The 20,328-nt window shown below is 36.8% G+C and overlaps 1 protein-coding gene across 5 annotated transcripts in view; it reads right to left on the reverse strand.

Annotated features, from left to right (window-relative positions):
* The window catches only part of USP25 (ubiquitin specific peptidase 25), a 129,923-nt gene extending 124,318 nt beyond the window's left edge, over positions 1 to 5,605 (reverse strand). For 2 of the 5 annotated variants that reach the window (XM_040484157.1, XM_040484155.1), the window contains exons 1-2: positions 5,503 to 5,605; positions 1,859 to 2,003 (exon numbers count right to left, since the gene is read on the reverse strand). The gene's annotated coding sequence lies outside the window, so the exon portion shown is untranslated. Of the gene's footprint in view, positions 1 to 1,858; positions 2,004 to 5,502 lie in introns of those variants that run through there. The other 3 variants (XM_040484159.1, XM_040484158.1, XM_040484156.1) reach the window with 2 other exon arrangements.
* Between the last annotated feature and the right edge of the window lie 14,723 nt (positions 5,606 to 20,328).

A 20,328-nucleotide genomic window follows, 5' to 3' on the forward strand; every position in this document is an offset into this window, starting at 1 on the left:
TTGAAAAAAAAAATTAAAAAAAAAAAAAAAAGAATTCACAGCTATCAGTCTTGTCATCCTTTCCACTAGAACAGTAAACCATGTTTAGTCAATTTCCTGCTGCCTTCACTTGAACCAACTGCCTTCAATCAAAAACTTTTTTCTTTTTTGTACCTAATTTCATTTCCCCCCAAGTCTCAGAACCTTGAAAGATATTAGATGCTATTCTCACACATTAATTCTTTCTCTACTCATATTACTTCTCTTTTTCTAACTTCTTGCATCAAGCTTCTCAATCTCATTCCCTTTCATTGGTTTTGAAACAGCTTTTTTACATGTATTATCAAAAATAATTCAACAAACACTTTTTGAGTAACCATGCAAATCTAGCATGATGGTACAAACATCAATGGTCTTCTGCCCTGTTAAGCTTCCTGTTTGGTAAGAAAGAGAGGCACAAGCAAATAATTTCAAAATTACACAGTACTCATTAAGACCCAAGTATGCTCTGGGTGCTGGAGAAGCACCTGCTACAGCAAAAACTCCTGACTTAAGTCTTACAACACCAGAGGTAATGAGGCTGGGGCAAAGGCTAGAAGGCCCTCCCAACAGAAGGAACAGCAATATAAAGACCAGAGGAATTAAATAGCACTGGATGATAAGAACTTCAAGCCATTCTGAATTATCACATATAAAGTGAGAAGAGCAAAACAGTAGAAAATGAAGTTAGAGATGTAGATAGGAGCCAAACCACAGTTTGTCTTCAACTTACACATAAAAACACTTGGGGCTGTTTCACATTTATAAAACTTCATCCATTGCCTATTATCTATGTGAGATGGGAGTATTTCAGCTTTGGGTGACATAAGGTCATTTGTGGAACAAAAAATATTAAGATTATCCCAAAATTTTGAAATTAAAATATTTTACCAACAAACACTAATCTTTAACGCCAACAGTTATAAACATCTATGTTTATATGTTCTTTCTTCCTAGTCATTTCCTAACTTTGAGAAAGTGTACAAACAAAATTAGAGGGGTGCCGAGCTGGTTCAGTAGGTAGAGCATGGAACTCTTGATCTCAGGGTTGTGAGTTCAAGCCCCATGTTGGGTGTAGAGATTACTTAAAAATAAAATCTTTAAAATACAAAAATCAGAAATTTTCTTCTCTTCAAATACTAGTTAGTAACCAAATGCTGTAACTCCAGAATGCATAAAAATAAATATCTACATGTTATATAATGCAGTTATTACACCAAAATGAAACACAGAGGTAATTAAACATATTTTGAAAATATATATTCATATTATAAAGAAAATGTGGAGTCCCATATAATCCTTTCCCTACATATGTATGTATGTGTGTGTGAGTATGTATGTTTACTTTGTTACACAGTAATAAACTTTTTTCTAAAATCTTAATTTGGGGGAGGAACAAGGGTTGAAGGAAGGGAAATTCTGGTAAGTGGTAAACCTATCAGTAATTAGAAACAATAGTTTGCCTTCAAAAATAATACTAAGTCCTCTACCAACACTTAAAACCTATAAAACAAATGTCTGTGCCCATGTAAAACCTTTGAAATGTTTGTTTCTTTAATGAGTAACACCTACAGCTGTTCTATATTCCAAAACAATGAATACTAAATGAAATGCTCTGTGAAAGGATATACAACTTAAATACAATGTTTTACTCCTGGACTGGAAAAAAAAAAAAAAAGAATGCAACTAATAAAAACATATACTCTTTTCAACTACACTAAAAACAACCAAGGTTAAGTAGTTCTTTGTCCTTCACCTCTGCTTCAACAAAATTAATATATTTCCAAGGAAAATTTTTCATTACATTCTTATTAAAATATTAAGAGAGAAGTAAACTTACTTGTGTCTGCTTGGCTTCCCACACTGATGTATCTATCATTGCCAGGAAGTGCTGTTTGGTAGTAAGTTGTCTCCTCTTGCTGAGGGGTCTTGGCATTCTTTGCAGTAAGGAAAGCCACTGCTAATTCCAAGTTTCCATTACTATCCTTCAAATATCAAGAATGGAACATCAAACATTTTGGAATAACTCCATACATTCTCACACGATTTATTTGATTTTCTCCATAGCAACTAATACTTAAATAGCAAAAGTCACTTTTAGATTTGAAATCATTCTATCTGAATGATTTATACTATTTTATAGTGTAAATTGATCATAAACAATATATTCTATCAATAGTAATTCCTTTTTCTGTTAAGACAACATGACATAAGTAGTAATTCTATAATTACTTAGTTTTCCATTACTTTCATTTCTCCTTAACAAAAGTCAATCACAAATTTATGCTTCTAAACAAATGAACAAACTAAAAAATGTTTTTGGAACCTGCCATATAAAAGAGTGAAAATGAATATTTAAAACACTACTTCTACAAGAAGAACTATAAAAGATATTCCCCTTTAATATATATGCTGAATACATACCTAGAGGCAAACTTAAGCAAATGTCAGACTTGAAGGAAGAAAATCGCAAAATATTCTGAAGCTTGACAGTACAGAGACATAGAGAACTAGACAAGAATACTCAATACTGTCAAGATAACAATCCTACCCAAATTAAATATATAAATTTTATGTAGTTCTCATCAAAAACGTTTCTGAATAAAATTATTCTGAAGTTAATTTAGGAGGAAGCAGATGCTAGAAAACTAATTTTTACAACAAAACAATGAAAAGAGACATGACCAGTTCTATCTCTACACTGTCTGTAGAGTTAATAAATAGAAGACTTAGCTCTAGGACAGATAACTGAAACAACATTAGGAAACCCAGATATTAATAATGAAGTGATCTTTGTAACAGAAGGCCAGAACACCTAAGACTATGAAGGCCTCATGAACTCCAGCATACACACAGACTGTAATAGGAAACGAGTGGAGGGTTTTGGACAGAAATGATATGGTATGACTTACATTTTAAATGGATCACTCTGGCTGTGTTGAGTATACACTATGGGAGAGAAAGGACTGAAGCAGAAAGTCCAACATTATTTGCTCTCACATTAAATATGTGAAAGAAAGATCAGGATGATTCCAAGGTTTGAAGCCTGAGCAACTGCAAGAATAAGATTCCCAATCCCCACCCCAACTCCAATTCCAGTTAGCCAGGAAGAGAAAAAAAGTAAAAGTACAGTTGGAAAAGTACCACTGCTTTATTTTTTTTTCAATGTTTATTTATTTTTGAGAGAGAGAGAGAAACAATTACAAGCAGGGGAGGGGCAGAGAGAGAGGGAGACAGAATCTGAAGCAGGCTCCAGGCTCTGAGCTGTCAGCACAGAGCTCAACACAGGGTTCGAACTCACAGACCACGAGATCATGACCTGAGCTGAAGTTAGACACAACTGACTGAGCCACTCAGGCACCCCAAAGCATCACGGCTTTAAACTTTATTACCACAACCATTATAAAACTCTTAAATGACTCACCAAAAATATGAGTATAACATAATCTATGTTAGATGAGTTAAATAGTTGTAAAGTAATTTGCAATAACCATCACTAACATTATTGAACTCTTACTATGTGCCAAGAAATGTGCTAATTGCTTTCTATATACTCTTATAATAATAATAAACTAAATGCAACAGGGATTTCTTGAAGATCACTTGCTTTGGAGGGCTAAAAATAGATTCTTAAAATAAAAGTACTCAAATCAGTCAATGACCTTGTGGTTCCCAAAAGTAGACTCCTTGTCAGTATATTACTAAGAAAGTTGATTCATTATTAAATATCTTACAAATTTATACTGGGTAAGAGTTAAGGTTTAAGAATAGTCCCCTTCCCCCAACTACTGTTAACTGAAACCAAAGTTTAAAAAAAAACAAACAAACAAAAAAAAAAAACCTGAAGTCACCTCAAAGAAAATGATGACAATAGTTAATTTGAATCTTTACATTCATTTGAGTAAACATATTCTACACAGTTCCCAGGTTAAAAAAAAAAAAAAAAAGTGAATTCCCCAGACTTGCTCTGACCAGGTAAGGGGACAGCCTCACACTCAGAGACAGAGAATGGGAAAGGCACTTTCTGAAAACAGACACAGAGTGATGGAATCATATTCATCAGGATAAAGAAAGGACTAGCAATCATCTAAATGTCATAATCATAAAAATCGAAGTATGACATTTTTGCTTCCTCTCCAAATACTTAACAGTGGCTTCATAAACCCTGCATTAACACTCTAAACAAAACTGTTTCATCATTTTGCTGACAGGAAAAAAAGCTGAAGCAAAGACTGCAGTAAAAGCAGAAATTAAGTGTGGCACTCTAAGATCAGGCTGCTTGGTTTCCACATTTCAACTGTGTGAGCTTGAGCAAGTCACTTTAACCCGTTTACTCATCTTTTAAAAGGGGATGAATGGGGGCGCCTGGGTGGCTCAGTCGGTTGAGCGTCCGACTTCAGCTCAGGTCACGATCTCACAGTTTGTGAGTTCGAGCCCCGTGTCAGGCTCTGGGCTGATGGCTCAGAGCCTGGAGCCTGCTTCCGATTCTGTGTCTCCCTCTCTCTCTGCCCCTCCCCCGTTCATGCCCTGTCTCTCTCTGTCTCAAAAATAAATAAACATTAAAAAAAAAATTAAAAAAAAATAAAAGGGGATGAATGTAACACCTACCTCACAGAGTTACTAGGAGGATGTTAGCCACATAAAGTACTTAGAATAGCACCTAGTGCTATAGGTGCTTAATAACTGCTAGTTATTATGATGATTACAATCATCTAAAAAGATAAAATTATTTCTGGAAACAAATGACAAACTTTTGGCTCAGAATCAAAAATTACATAATTAAATTTGTCTCATGGAACACGTTGCAAAGGATTGAAGCTGTATGTATGCCTTACAATAGCAAAAATGTCATCCTGCTGTTAGCCATTAGTAGCAATACGGAAATAACTTTAAAATGCAGTTCTAGTTCTTAAACATCTTTCATCTACCTGATCTTTTTCAATGGGCATATCCATGTGATTTGACTCATTTGGGCTTCTCCATGTGGAAATGAGGGAACTTCAGAAGATACAACCAGGACGATGCCCTTCATTTACTGCATATACTAACAGCTTTGCGACTACATGTTCTTAAGGTGCAATTAGTTAAACTTTAGTCAAGTTTTATTTCTTCTTGGAAAGAAAAAAAAATGTAAGCTTCTGACCTTCTATTAATCTCCTATTTCTTTATCCTCCTCTCCCTCCCCCTTATTTCTCCACCCCACCCCACTCTAGCCACGGCATTTGGATTCATATCCCTCCATTTTGCACGAAAAGTGTTTCATATCGACAGAGATCATCTGTCACCCCCAAGGTATCTTGAAACATTGGGTTGTGAAAACTAACATGCTCAAAATTATAGCATAAGTAAGGCTCTTACATCATAAAATTTCTTTTCTATATCTCTACTACTATACCACATAATGTAACTAAAAACCTTTCAAATAAGGTATGCAGTAGAGATGAGGGAGTAAATAAACTATTTGCCATAAAACAGAGGCCATACCTTCAAGGCTTGCTGTAGTATCTGGGCATCATTAATCCCAGTGATTTCTCTCAGCTGATTCAGAAATGTCTGCTGGTGCTAGAGGAGAAAAACCGAAATCATTACATTTTAAAATCTGAAAATATTCAAGGACAAAAAATAAATGACCTTTGGGGAAGGGACAAAAAATAAACTAGTATAGAGAAGAAAAAATATAGAACTTGAGAGAGACTCAACAAATTTCATTATTTTATAAAGAATAAACCATGCTGTGGGGAGCCCTAACTCCATTCCCATGTTTCCAAAAGGGAACTTCTATATTACTTCAAAAGAAGTCTTACTGAATTAACAGTTTCTGGCCCATTCTTCACTGCCTAATTAGGCAGTGGAGTGCCTAATAAGAAATGGAGTGATATGCACAATGGCTAACCCTGAGCAAAATTAAGGACAACAGGTTTATCCATTGGACTACTTTACCTAGAGGCTGGGGCCACTGAATGAAACCCAGGCAGCTCTAACTAGTCAGCATTCATGCACCTGAGATGTTTGAAAAAGACATGTCAAAAGGCAGGCCATGCAGTAAGTAGGTATATGACATCAGGGGGACCCTAAGATCTCTTTGAGGAAAAAGATCATCTCATTCTCTAATCTGTCATAAAAGATCCTAAACAGAATTAATCACTTGTCCCCATTTACTTCAGATCTGTTGGTCTATATGATCTCTTATACTCTGTTAGAGAGGAAAAGAGAAAAGAGGGGTGGGATTCCACTATCAAACCCTTCCCTGAACATCCCTACTTAGGACCACATTCCTTCCTACATCTCCATATTTCTTAAAACTTAAGTTTCCCCAAACTGTAAGATAGCACCATGAAACAGAGAAAGCTCAATGGAAATGATAGGAAAAATAAGTCACACTAGAATAAAAGGATCTGCTGAAATATTTCTTGAAAATATTTTGCACTCATCTTAGTAATAATTCAATCAAGAATCATCAATAGATGCTAAAACTATTGGGTGAAAGTTTGATGAGAAACAGTATAGTTGCATAGTTTCAAACTCTCTTACTACAAATTTTAAAGGGAGAAAGAATAACTTTATAATGAAGAAACATAACAGACACCACCTCAAGTAATCAAATTTAATATTACCAATAACTGGAGAAAATGACAGTATATGTCTCCTCATATTGTGTGATACACCAAGAAGAATATATCACCTGAGGGAGGTATTCCTGCCAAAAATGCACAGCCAGAATCTAAACTTGAGGAAGCATCACACAAATACAAACTGAGGAACATTTTACAAAATAATTACTCTATTATATCCAAAATGTCTATACCATAAAAGACCAAGAATGAGTTTCTTGATTAATGAGGACCACAAAGGCATGACAAGCAAATGTAATGTGGGAAACCAAATTGCATCTAACACTAAATGCTATACAGGACATTACTGGGACAATTGGAGAAATATGAATATGGACTGCTTAGTAATATTTTATTACTACTAAATTCCTGAATTTGATAGCTACACTATGGTTATGTAAGAAAACATCTTTTTTCTTAAGAAATATACCCTGAAGTATTTAGGGGAGCCTGAATGGCTCAGTTGGTTAAGCATCCGACTTCGGCTCAGATCATGATCTTGCAGTTTGTGGGTTCCAGCCCCACAGCGGGCTCTGTGCTGACAGCGCAGAGCCTGGTGCATGCTTCAGATTCTGTATCTCCCTCTCTCTCTGCCCTTCCCCCACTTGTATTCTCATTCTCTCTCTCTCTCTCTCTCTCTCAAAAAAAAATAAATAAATAAATAAGCATTTAAAAAATAAAAATAAAAATGAAATCAAGATTCTGTTTGTGAAGAAAAGAAAAGAACACATAGTGGATAAGCACTGGCAGTATCCACCATGGTATCAGTGCATTTTCATTTCCAATAACCTTATTAAAAAGCTGAAATAACCAAGACTATCTGACAATAAAAGAAAAATAATAAAGTATATAAACAAGGTCACATAAAATGCCAGGAAGAATAAATTAGTTGAGTAAAAATATCAAACTGCCAAATTTACAGAGGTGAAAAAAAATTCTCTTTAAACTTGTCAACTTTTCTATGTTCATTTAAAACAGTAGCAAGAACTAGCAATGGAACCATGACTATGTTACTCAATACCCAACATCACAAATTAAAGATGTAGAAAATATTTACAGAAATTCTTCTTATCTAATTCAAGGTCTTATTTTAGTGAACATTAAAAAACTTAAAAGATTTGGGGTGTGTGGGTGGCTCATTCGGTTGAATGTCCACTCTTGATTTCAATTCAGGTCATGATCCCAGGATCATGGGATTGAGCCCTGCATTGGACTCCACACTGGCCATGGAGCCTGCCTGAGATTCTCTCTCACTGTCTGTCTGTCTGTCTGTCTCTCTCTCTCTCTCTCTCTCTCTCCCTCTGTCCCTACCCCACTCATCAGCATTCTGTCTCTAATAATATAAAAAATTAAAAACAAAACAAAACAAAACAGAACAGATTTCTTAAGCCTGTTTGTAATTTCACCACTAGCAGCCCTCCAAACTCCATTCTTTACATGGAACATTATTTCTGTCAACTGCAAATTACTTGGTCATGGATCAGGGAAAGACTACTGAATACTCCTCCCAAATTAGTCATTTATACAAATGTTGCTAGCTATTATTTATAATGCTAGAAAAATGGAAACAATACAGATGTCCTCCCATTAAGGAAGAGGTTCTAAACTTGAATATGCAGAGGAATGACCTGATGAGTTTGATAATAATGAAGATTCTCAGGCCCCGACCCCAATTCCAGAGCAGTCGGGGTTAAGGCTAAGGGATCTATATTTTTAATAAGCATCTCATATTATTTTTATACAGATGGACCAAGAGGTACAGTTTAAGCAAACAACTGTGTATTTTTAAATAGCAAAATATATAACCTACATAGAAATTATCTTTAAAAAATCATATTAAACTAAAGTGACAGAACACAAAATAGTATACATACACACTAATGACTACAAGGTAAAATGTAAACATAAATGTAAAGCTCAGAAAAGATTACAGGAGCCTGTGTTAATTCTCTCATCTCTATATCCTCACCCTCTGCCACTTTTAACTTCCTCCCCCTAGAGAGAATTTATTTCCTTGCTGCACTGATGATGGGCTTGGCCATATTACATGCTTTGATCAATAACATATTAAAGATAGCCATGCACACAGATATGAGATGTGCTTGCATGGATGGGCTTCCGTCCTGAACTTCTGCAACTTTCTTAAAAAGAACATGACCATGGGTAGCCCACTTGCCCCAGAAGAACGAGGCATGTGTGGAGAAGAGCCACCCCAACCAACCTGCAAATCTGTGAGCACGATGATAGTATTTTGGTATGCCACTAACTTTTGGAGTGGCCTGTTATGGTGACAGTTGACTGATACAGAGTGCAGCAAGAATACTGAGTATTTAATAAACAGAAGCAATGTGTTTGAAATTTTCTAATTTGTAGTTACAGTTTGATGTTTTGTTTCTCTTTCACAAAAAAGTCAGCTAAGTATCTTCGGGAAAAAAAAACAATCCAGCAGTATATCTAGCATAGTTTGTGATCACATGAATTCTGAGAGAAAAATTAAACAATGAGGAGAAAATGGTGTGGGGAAGAAGGCTGAGTGGGAAGGAGAAAAGGTGAAAAAATTTTCTTAGCTTAGTTAGCAAGAAATGGGAGAGAGATCAAAAGTGATGAGCTATGAGAAAAAATCTAAGTTTATGGTACAGAAGCCACCTCATTTGTAGTTTTCTCTTGTTACTGGCATCATCCAGCTGTGCTTTTCCTGTCTTTGAAAACCTGCACCTTCATTTCCTACAATTATATGTTGTTGTCGTTGCTATTTCTGTTGTAATTAAGACCCTGGTCTTTCTTTCAAGGTTTGCACCTTTCTATTTACTGAATTTCTGGTCTGCATACACCCTGATCCTCAACTAAAAATGTCCTGCATATGGTTCTCTCCTCCTGGACTAGCAATTTTGATCCAAGATGGATACAACCAACCTCCCTCTCTAGAGCTCCTTTTCTGAGCTCCTCTTTTCTGTATGAATTTATATACTAAAGTATAAGGAGGAGGGTGCAATCTGTTCACAGTGCTGGACCAAGAAAGGCAAGACAAAATGTTCAAAGAAATTCAGCAGGTGCAAACACCATAGAAATCAATAAGCCAAGACTGCATGCAGGCCTTCAGATTCCTTCCTTAACGTTTTTATTGCATGATGACATCCTTAAGTGCCCACTATGTGCAAAACAGAATACTATACACACTTCTGGGAAAAAGAAGCATCAGTAATTTCAATATAAATTAAGAACCGGAGAGTTCCACAGAAATTGTTTCCCTCCACAGTTGACCCTACCTAATGTTGGGTCTGTTTTAAATATTTTTCAGTAAATATACACCATATTTAACATTGGTATAACTTCTGAGGATGCAAAAAAGGGGCTTAGACCAAAGAAAGGCTAAGACCCTGGCTTAGACCAAAGAAAGAAGGTAAGCATTTATTATGCTTTTGCTGTATGCCAACCTGTTTTAATTGCTACCAGTTTATCATCTCACTTAATATGTGCACACATGCACACCCTTTCCATATTTTCTCTATGATATTTGATTTTGAAGATTAAAGAATCAGTGAAAAGTGAAAACTCAGCGCAAAAATCCAATACTATGTTCAAGTAAAATACTTAACTAATGGTACAAAAAAACTAGAGCCCCACTGACAACAAGACAAGAAAGCTTTCTACATTAAATGGTGAATAACTCATAAGTCAGCCATTGGCTCCTGAATTTCCAAATATAAATAAAACTTGGTTTCATGCAAAAGAAAGTCAAAGGTTTCCATCTTCAGGAGAAAAAAAGGCAACTCTGAAGATGATCTCTAAAAACACTTTCAAGTTTTTTAAGAAAAAGGGGACAAAATACTAATTTGATAGAAAATCCCAAGGCATTCTTAAACTTCAGGATCACATTCACTAAAAGCATTGCTAGGCACTATGTAGTACTTCAAAGTCACCTATCAAGGAATAATTAATTAGGGGCACCTGGGTGGCTCAGTTAGTGAAGTGTCTGACCTTGGCTCAGGTCATGATCTCACAGTTTGTGAGTTTGAGACCTGCATCGGGCTCTGTGCTGACAGCTCAGAGCCTGGAGCCTTCTTCGGACTCACAGTTTCTCTCCCTCTGCCCCTCTCCCACTCACTTGCACACGCTCGCGCGCTCTCCCCCTCAAAATAAACACTAAAAAAAAAAAAAAAAAAAAAAAAATTAATTATACTGCTGCCTTTAAGGCACATAACCATACATATGTCTATTTTTGCAAATACCTTCTGGATATACTGATACCACTAAACTGCCCTAGTTCATGTTATCTTTTACCATAACAAGAAATCCCCTAACTTCCTAGACAGGTAATTCCAAACACATAATATGTCCATGTAACTTCTTTGTAAGCCCCAAACCTGCCTCTGCCTCTAACCAGCTATATAAGCCAAAACAAAACAAAACAAAAGCAAAAACATACTCTGAGTACTTCAATGGACTGAAGACATGGTGAAAACCTTCAATGTGCACTAGGCTCTTCTACTGTTCTATGGGGGCAGTTCTGTGCTAGAACAACACTGATTTCAAAAGATCCCATCTATTGGCTAACATACAGTGTATACAGTGTGCTTTTGGTTTTGGGGGTAAATTCCCATGATTCATTGCTTACATACAACACCCAGTGCTCATCCCAACAAGTGCCCTCCTCAATGCCCATCACCCATTTTCATCTCTCCACCCCCCACCCCCGCCTTAACCATCAGTTTGTTCTCTGTATTTAAGAGTCTCTTATGGTCTAAATCCTCTTTATCCCTATCTACCAACCCGAATTTACCTACTATTTGCCTTCTGTTAAGATTAAAGGGTCTTCTGGCACTTGCCACAGATTATAATAATATACCATGGTTAATTAATCACCAGACTCTAAGTCTGAAGGCGGCACAGACTATTTTGTTCATAAATGTATTCCTAGTAACTAGTACAGTGTCTGGCATGTGTTAGGCACTCAACAATTATTGACTGAATAAATGAATATAGCAGTTTGCAGAGGTGAACAGGAAGGAGTAAGTCAGATCATAGGGCTTGAACTCATCTACAGGAAAGACGTACTAACTGCTTACTGGAGATAGAAGAAGAATACATAAATCAGGCCCACTTACAAAGCCAACTTTCCACACTCTCCACATTCTATCTAGAATTCCACAAAAAAAATCATTTCCTAGTTCTGGTCTTGTCAATCCTATGGTAACATGAGTCTAAGTACAATATTGCTGAAATTTCCAAATGCAGATTATCTATATCATAACCCCATGAATGGTTGGAGTCAATGCTTATCTCAATCTTTTTTTGGGTTAACAGAACTTTAGCATTACAACAAACGAACCACAAACCTCTACGGGTGTACAAATCTGAAGGCATGCATTTTCATTCTTCACTATTTACATTTAGGCTTAAATATTCCAGAAGTTCTAAATTTAGAAAGAAGATTTTCCTTATTGTTTTATAGAATCCCAGAGCCACAATCTTAAGCATTCATGTAATACCAAAAAAAAAAAAAAAGGAAGTAAAGATATAGTTGGTTTTCATCCTTCCTCACCTCAGAGTTCATATCCCTTCCTGCCACCCCAAGCCTACAACAAATCTAACATCTGCATGATATCCATGCCCCTAACAGAACCCCCCCCAACCTCATTAACTGGCAGATAACAGAAATGCATCATAAATAGAAATTCTACCTGTAATTTCCCCCAAAGTATTGTTACACAGCATTATCATGTAAGTCTATAAAGAGTTAAATACATGCATTTTGAGTTCCAAAAACCCAAGCATACCAATATTTTGGCACAGTGTTTTTAATTTTTTTTTTTTAATGTTTATTTTTGAGAGAGAGAGAGACACAGCATGAGCCAGGGAGGGGCAGAGAAGAGAGAGACACAGAATCCAAAGCAGGCTCCAGGCTCCAAAATATCAACACAGAGCCTGAGGCAGGGCTCAAACCCATGAAATGTGAGATCATGACCTGAGTCAAAGTTGGACACTCAACCCACTGAGCCACCCAGGCGCCCTGGGATAGACAGTGCTTTTAACTTAGAGCACCTATATTCTGGAAAACATGTGGGTAATCAAAACTTCTGTGAATCAAGTCATATTCTTGACTACAAAATCTGCAGTTTAAATAAAATATATATTCTTAGGGGCACATGGGTGGCTCAGTAGGATAAGCGTCCGAGTTTCAGTTTCGGCTCAGGTCATGATCTCATGCTTTGTGGGATGGAGCCCCTGTGTCAGGCTCTGTACTGACAGCATGGAGCCTGCTAGGGATTCCCTCTCTCTCCTTCCCTCTTTGCCCCTCCCCCAATTACATGCCCTCACACATGTGAGGCACACGACTCTGTCTCTGAAAATAAACTTAAAAAAAAAAAACAAAAGAACTATTTGCAGAAATGTCCCAGTCTTCAGCACCTCAGCAAACATGTCCCCCATCCCAGTGGGCTTCAATCACAAATTCTACATTAGGAACTGAATCTCAGTCTTAGGACAGACCTCTCCCAAATTTACTCTTTCTTTTATTCTTCAGAGTTCTCTTCATATTTTTGTAGTTAATCACGTTACTGGTCAATACTTCCTTGTACATTGAAATTGCTTCCTGACATTCAAATTGCTGTGTGGTTTTTGGGTTCTAATTGGATCCTTATTAATACAACTTCCTCAAAAGCAACTTTTATACTCTAACAACATATTAATGTTGTAATTCTGTATTTTGAAAAGAGTAAGTCCCAAAAATAATTAGAAAGGGAAAAATTAATCATATATGCTAAGTCCTATCCTAGAACTACGATTAACTGAGCACTTATGAAAAGTACGGAAGGCATCAGAGATTTCATTACATAGGCATGATTGATAAAATCATTGGCTACTGGTGACTGAACTCAATCTCCAGCCCTCATTTCCGGCCCCTGGACTGGCAGTGGGCTGAGGGTTCTAACCCTCTAATCACAGTGGTTGGTTTTCTGAGGCTGGTTTTACAGCCTCTGAAGCTGCCTAGTCTCCCATCCAGGAGTTAACTCATTAGCATACAAAAGACAGTAAAATCTGAGGATTCTAGCAGCTCTGTGGCAGGAATCAGGGAAAGACTAAACATTTACTTTTTCTTATACAGTATCCAGTCACATAAAGCTACTGGTAGATAACAGAAGACACCAAATTGTTCCATTATCCCTTGCTCATGGACTTCTCTGCCCAGAATGATACTGTCAATCTGCCTGGTTGTCTTCCACAGCTCATTTCAACCACTCCCACCTTGATGAAGCCTTTTCTATTCTTCTTATTTCCTCTCCTTGGTCCTACCAATACATCTTACAAATACGTCTAATATCATATATGCATTTCTGGCTCCCGCACCACCAAACTAGAAGACTTCAGTGTACTACTTATTTCTCAATTTGCTTAAAACAAAGAAATAATACTTGAATGCCTGAATATCTAAGCAGAAATGTACAACAGGCAACGGAAACTAGAGTTTATGTAAGGGTGTAACATTTAATTAATTTTGAATATACAAATTAGGTAGTAATGAACATATATGTGAGAGAGAAAATATATTGATCTCTCCAAGACAGTTTACAAAGAAAGCAGAAATCAAAGAGTAAACCTTGGAAAATTTCCCCAGTTAACAAGTACAAACAGATTGTATTAGCAGCCAAATTTTACTGTACAACATAGCCCAAATGTGAACAGTTTAAATACATGTATTGAAAGTTCACATAGCACAAACTGACAAACTCACAGAAATCTTGCCCAACAGCTAGGCCTATCTGCTGTCTTTTTACCAAATAATTCTAAATTTTTTGTGTGCTTGTAACACGCTTTCAAATACTAAATATTCTGTGCAGCATGCTTGAAAAGGTCTAAAATCTTCACCGCAACAGAGTGCAACAACCCCTAAAAGAGGTAGTAACAATTACAACACAATTATTACTACAGTATATAATACTGTTTCGAGGTGTCTGCGAAAGCAGTTATCACACTACATAGCATTAGCTCACCCTCTTGAATGCCCAGGTCCTAAGATCTGTTCACCAGGCAAAGTACTCACAGGTTCTAATAAATAATATTTATCGGGCACTAACTTAAAAGTAAGCTATAATTGTTACCTGTTATTCACAGCAAGTATACTCCACTCAACACTAAATCACACAATATTCTGCTTGAGAGATACTGCAGTAATTACATTTACAGAGCTTTAGCAAAAAATTTAAAAAAAAAACAAACTTGTTTTAAACTATGATCAAATTTGGAGGCACATCTGTTAAGATTTTACAACAAAAAATCTGAGAACACCACTCTAAGACAATGGCTATCAACTGACTAGCAGGATCACAGATGTAATGTGGATGACAACAGCAATAAAATCTACTTCCAAAGTTTAACAATAATACATTACAAGAATATCTTGATACACATATAGTTACTTCCTTGGTTGAAGTTATAAGTGCTTAAGTTAGCTTCTGTAAAACTCTACCATCTGTCAAATTAACCTTGTTAATCTAAATTTTACTAATTTCCTAGCACTGCTTACATCTAAGTCATTAGTTGGCTTTTGGCTTTAGTGCATAATAGTGATACAATAGAACATAATAAAATTATGCCTACTTATATTTATGCAAACTTCAGTAAAACTATAATAAAAAATACTTGGAGAGTCCTGGAGACCTGCTTTCCTTTAAAAAGAAAAAAAAAAAAAGTATTGTCATCAGGTGGAGTATTAATGGACAGAAGGAGGAACTTTTCAGAAAAGCTGTTGGTTTTCCATAGGGGAAAAGTGAATTTGGCCACCTACACAAACAATGTATAAAATTCAGATCCAAGTAGAATAAGACTTAAATACTGGAGGCAAAACAAGAAAAACAATAGGGGGCAATAAAAGAAAATATCTTTATAAAACAGGGTATGGAAGTTCAGGAAACTAATTACACAAGACTAAATTAAAATAAATTTCTATTCATGAAAGGGCACCATAAGGAGAGTAAAAAGACATCCTGAAAATGGGAAAAGATACTTGCAAAATATGTAAGTAGAAAAAAAAGAAAGTATTTAGACTATAAAGAACTCCTTCAAATCAAAAAGAAAAAGGAAAAAAGAAAAAACAAGAGAAACAAATGTGAATTTCATAGGAAAAAAGTCTTAATCGTCCATAAACATAAAAAGGTAACTGTGGGCACCAGGGTGGCTCAGTCGGTTAAGCATCTGGCTCTTTATTTAGGCTCAGGTCGTGATCTCAAGGTTCGTGAGATCAAGCCCCTTGTTGGGATCTGCACTTGACGGAGCCTCCTTGGGGTTCTCTCTCTCCCTCTCTCTCTGTCCCTTCCCCACTTGTGCTCTCTCTCTCAAAACTAAATAAATAAACTTAAAAAAAAGGGGAGGGGGGTGGGGGTAACTGAATAACTTACCAGCATTAGGACAGTTAAGTTCTGGTGTTTCCAGAAGTATAAATGAACTGCAACTCAAAGGTTTATTTATTTCATATGAACCTTGACTCTTACACCTCAAAGCACACACAAAAATAAACTGTTGGGGCATCTGGGTGGCTCAGTCAGTTGAGCATCTGACTCTTGATTTCAGCTGAGGTCATGATCTGAGGGTCGTGGGGTCGAGCCCCGCTCCTGGCTCTGCACTGAGTTTACAGCCTGCTCTCCCTCTCTCTCTGCCCCTCTTCCCCACTTGCACTCTCTATAAAATAAAATAAATAAAATAAAATAAGTAAAATAAAATATAAAATAAAATAAACTCTACCTAAATGACAGACCTACATGTACATGTTAAAATAATAAAACATTTTAGAAGAAAACACAGGGAAAAAAAATTGTAAACTAAGGTTCAAGAAAATTAGGTCAAAGCACTAACTGGGAAAAAAAAGGAACAATGAACATCAATGTTAAAATAGTTTAGACTTCAAATAAACTGATAAGCAATAGACAAGCTACACATTAAGGGGGGAAATATACGTATATACACAAATTATATGTATGTATATATATGTACGGCATTTAGAATATATAAATTACAACTCAGTAACAACATCTATTTGTATAACATATAAACAGATTACTTGTATAAGATATAAAAATGATCAGTAAGGAATACATGAAAACAGCCAGTTCAAAGTACCTCCCCATCACACTCCCTATCTCCAGACCCTCCCAGAGCCCCATTTCCTCTTCTCCACAGAAAGCCCCCTAAAACCCTAAGACAGGAGGGAGAGGAAGAACAAAGGTTCTGTTGGTTGGCCCCCTCCCTTTGCACATTAAACCCAAACAGCTCTATGAGCTATACTATCTCTTCCAGCAGTGCAATGGGTAGAAGGTTCCTGACTGCCACAGGCACAGCCAAGAATGCAGGGAAATGTATTCATTTCCATCAGAAAACTACAGACCCTGAGCTAGAGTTTGCCTGAGCCAACTTCAAGATGGCCAAGAGCAAGCCAATGGCAACACCAAAGAAAACCAATATTCACAGGCTCCTGGGAACATATGTCCTCATACAGGACTGCATGCCCTAAGGGGGCTATTGTGATTCCTACATCGAACCCAGCCATCCCATATGCTGCCTTCATCTACCCAGCAACATGCTCAGGTGCAAGGGTACCACTCCTCTGATGCCACCAGCAGGAATGGAAATACATGCTGTCAGTTTTCTGTTAGTTCTGCAGTCTTATCACTATTTGAAGCCCTGGCCCCCTAGGAAAGAAGCTCAGAAGTCACTTCTGAGAATCTGTATGTTATGACCAGAATAGGCACACCAAGTATCCAATGACCCCACAAAGCTTGTGCAAAGACCTGCTTCTCTCTCTAAAAACTGAGAATTTTAAACCTGAGACAGTAGACTGCTGCAGGTTTCTTTAAATCCTCTTCCTCAGCCCTGCTCTGCCCCATAGCCTTTGTCTAAGGCCTCATGAGAAGACTTCAAGGGCGTACTTGATGAGAAACCCAGACCAGTTCAAATGCTCAGTGAAGGACACAGCAAGCCCCACACCATCAGCCCAAAGTTGTGGAGCCCAAAGTAGCTCCACCACAAAGAAACAAGATATTTAATTTTGCATGTATTCTGGCATGAATTATAACACATAATCTTGTGTATATGAGAGTGTAGCATTGTTCTCACATTAGTGTTACCATAGTAATGGACTTGGCCACTAATGTTTCTTCATTCCTGGTCCCTCTCTTCTCCTCCACGTCCTTCCAGCTTCACTGACGACCTAGCTCTTGGCTGAGCAGCCAATCCTGCCTCAGGCCTAGTACCACTCATCTCCACCCCACCCATTTCAAGGCTGAAGAGCACCAACAAAAACCCAGCAAGTATGAGCTGTTTCCTTTTCCAGTTCAAATCAGTCTCTTCCTTCTCGTACTCCCATGGACCAAAACTGTAATAAAAATCTTTCTTGACCCAACTGCTTACCTCTCCACAATTCAGCCCACCCGCCATTGGTCCTGCAAGTTCTTTCCAAACTTGCAAACAAAGTACCCTGTGCAACAAAATGTTCTGTACCCTGTGCAACAAAAAAGATTTCTCTTGTGTAATTAATTATCAAAGACATTAATTTAATGTTAGTTTGAGGCATGAAGAAGAGGGTTTTCATTCTTCAGCAGTGATCTTTTTGACAGGTGTTTAAAAAATGATAAAATGAAGGCAATTATGCAGTTTAATTTTGTTTTGTGAGCATATCAGTACTTGCTTCTAAAATGTAGCTCTAGCAACATCTTTAACTTTTTAGTTATGATTAGTGCTGATCCCAAGTGAATGTAAAACTGGATAAAATAGCTGGCCTTTGAACAACACAGGTTTGAACTGTGCAAGTCCACTTATATGTGGCTTTTTTTTTTTCCAGGAAATATAGTACAGTACTATAAATGTATTCTCTCTTCCTTTTGATTTTCTTAGTAACATTTCTTTTCCCTAGCTTACTGTATTAATCAACTATGTTACCAGTAAGGCTTCCAGTCAACAGTAGGCTTTTAGTAGTTAAATTCTAGGAGAGTCAAAAGCTATACAGATTTTCAACTGCATGGGGGCTAAACACCCCAGCCCCCACATTATTCAAGGGTCAACTGTATATGAGAAGCAATATATAAAACTCCTCCAAAAGTGGCCAATAAGCATATGAAAAAAAGTTAAAACCACTAGTCATTAGGGAACTACAAATACCACAATGAGGTACTACTACATACTCACTAAAATGGCTAAAACATAAAAGTTGACAATACCAAGTGTTGACAAAATTGTAGACCAACTTTAACTTTAACACAGTGGCTGATAGGAATGTACAATAGTACAACCACTTTGAATAACCACTTAGTAATAGTTTATAACAATTATATTCCTCTGTACTTGCCCAAAGGAAATGAAATATGTCTCCTCAAAGATCTACTTACAAACGTACATGTAGCCATATTACTCATAAGAGTCACAGACTGGAAACAACCCAAAAGCCCACCAAAAGAACCATGTTTACACATGGTTCTGTGTAACATGGGAACATGTTTACACAGTTTGTAATATTCATATAATGAAATATTACTCAGCAACAAAAAGGAACTACTAACATGTAATAACGTGGCTGAATCTCAAAAACATTTTGCTGAGCAAAAAAATGTTAAATGTAATAAAAAGGAATTTTAAGAATCCATTTATGTGAAGAACTAAGACAGCCAAAACTGACTTATAGTAATAGAAATCAGATCAATCAATGGTTACCAGGTACAGGGAGTGTAGGGATACTAAACTGAAAGGGTGATATAAGGGAATCTTGTCGAGTTGTCAAAATTCATCTAATTATATACTTTAAATGGATGTTTCCATTTTATTTATTTATTTATTTATTTATTTATTTTTGTAAATATACCACAGTAACATTAACTTAGAAAAGTCAAGATAGCAGCTAGTGGGATGTGGAAGGAAGGGGCAGATTGAGGGAGACACAAAGGAAATTTCTAGAATAAAATGTTCTATTTCATGTCCAGGGTGGTACAAAGAGTAGTAATCTTACTATATTTCTTTAAAGTGTACATAAGCTTTCATATGCTTTGGTACACGCACACACACGCAAAAAAATTTTCAGAAGTGATTCATATACACACACCCCAAAAAGAGAAACAGGAAGACTGTAACCTTAGCATATATAGTTGTTTCCCCAACTCCTTGATATATGAGTCAATGGCTAAAAAGAAGACTAAATCTGCCCTACTGACGTTAGGGGTGAGGAGGCAGGGAGCAATTATTCCCATCCATGCACCTGAAGCTTTGAGTTTCCATACAGATGTTGACCCTGAAAGCCTGAGGGAGGAGGCACTTTCCTTAAGACAGGACAGCACATCAGTGAACTGATGGGGAGAAACACCTGAAACAAAAGAAAGCCTATGTGTTCAAAGAGATTCTGCTCCCCTGTTAAGTTGGGTGTACTGTAATAATTCAAACCCTGGAGGAGCCCTGCAGTCAATTCACACAAGTGCTGAAAAAGCATTCTCATCTTTAAGAATACTAATTAATTTCAACTAGTGGTCTTCAAACTTTAAGTACAGAATAATCAGTTGTGATTCCTATTGAGTATGCCCTAGTCCAACTCTTGGATTTGAAACAGTAAGTCTGAGGTGAGGTACAGCATTCTACAGTTTTAGCAAGCACCACAGGAAATGAATAGTCCACAAACCACACTATAAGAAACTCTGACCTAAACCTCTATCAACAAAGCTAAAGAGAC

This window comes from Herpailurus yagouaroundi, unplaced genomic scaffold (assembly GCF_014898765.1).
Source record: "Herpailurus yagouaroundi ecotype Mexico unplaced genomic scaffold, PumYag 162, whole genome shotgun sequence".
Taxonomy (NCBI): Eukaryota; Metazoa; Chordata; class Mammalia; order Carnivora; family Felidae; genus Herpailurus; species Herpailurus yagouaroundi.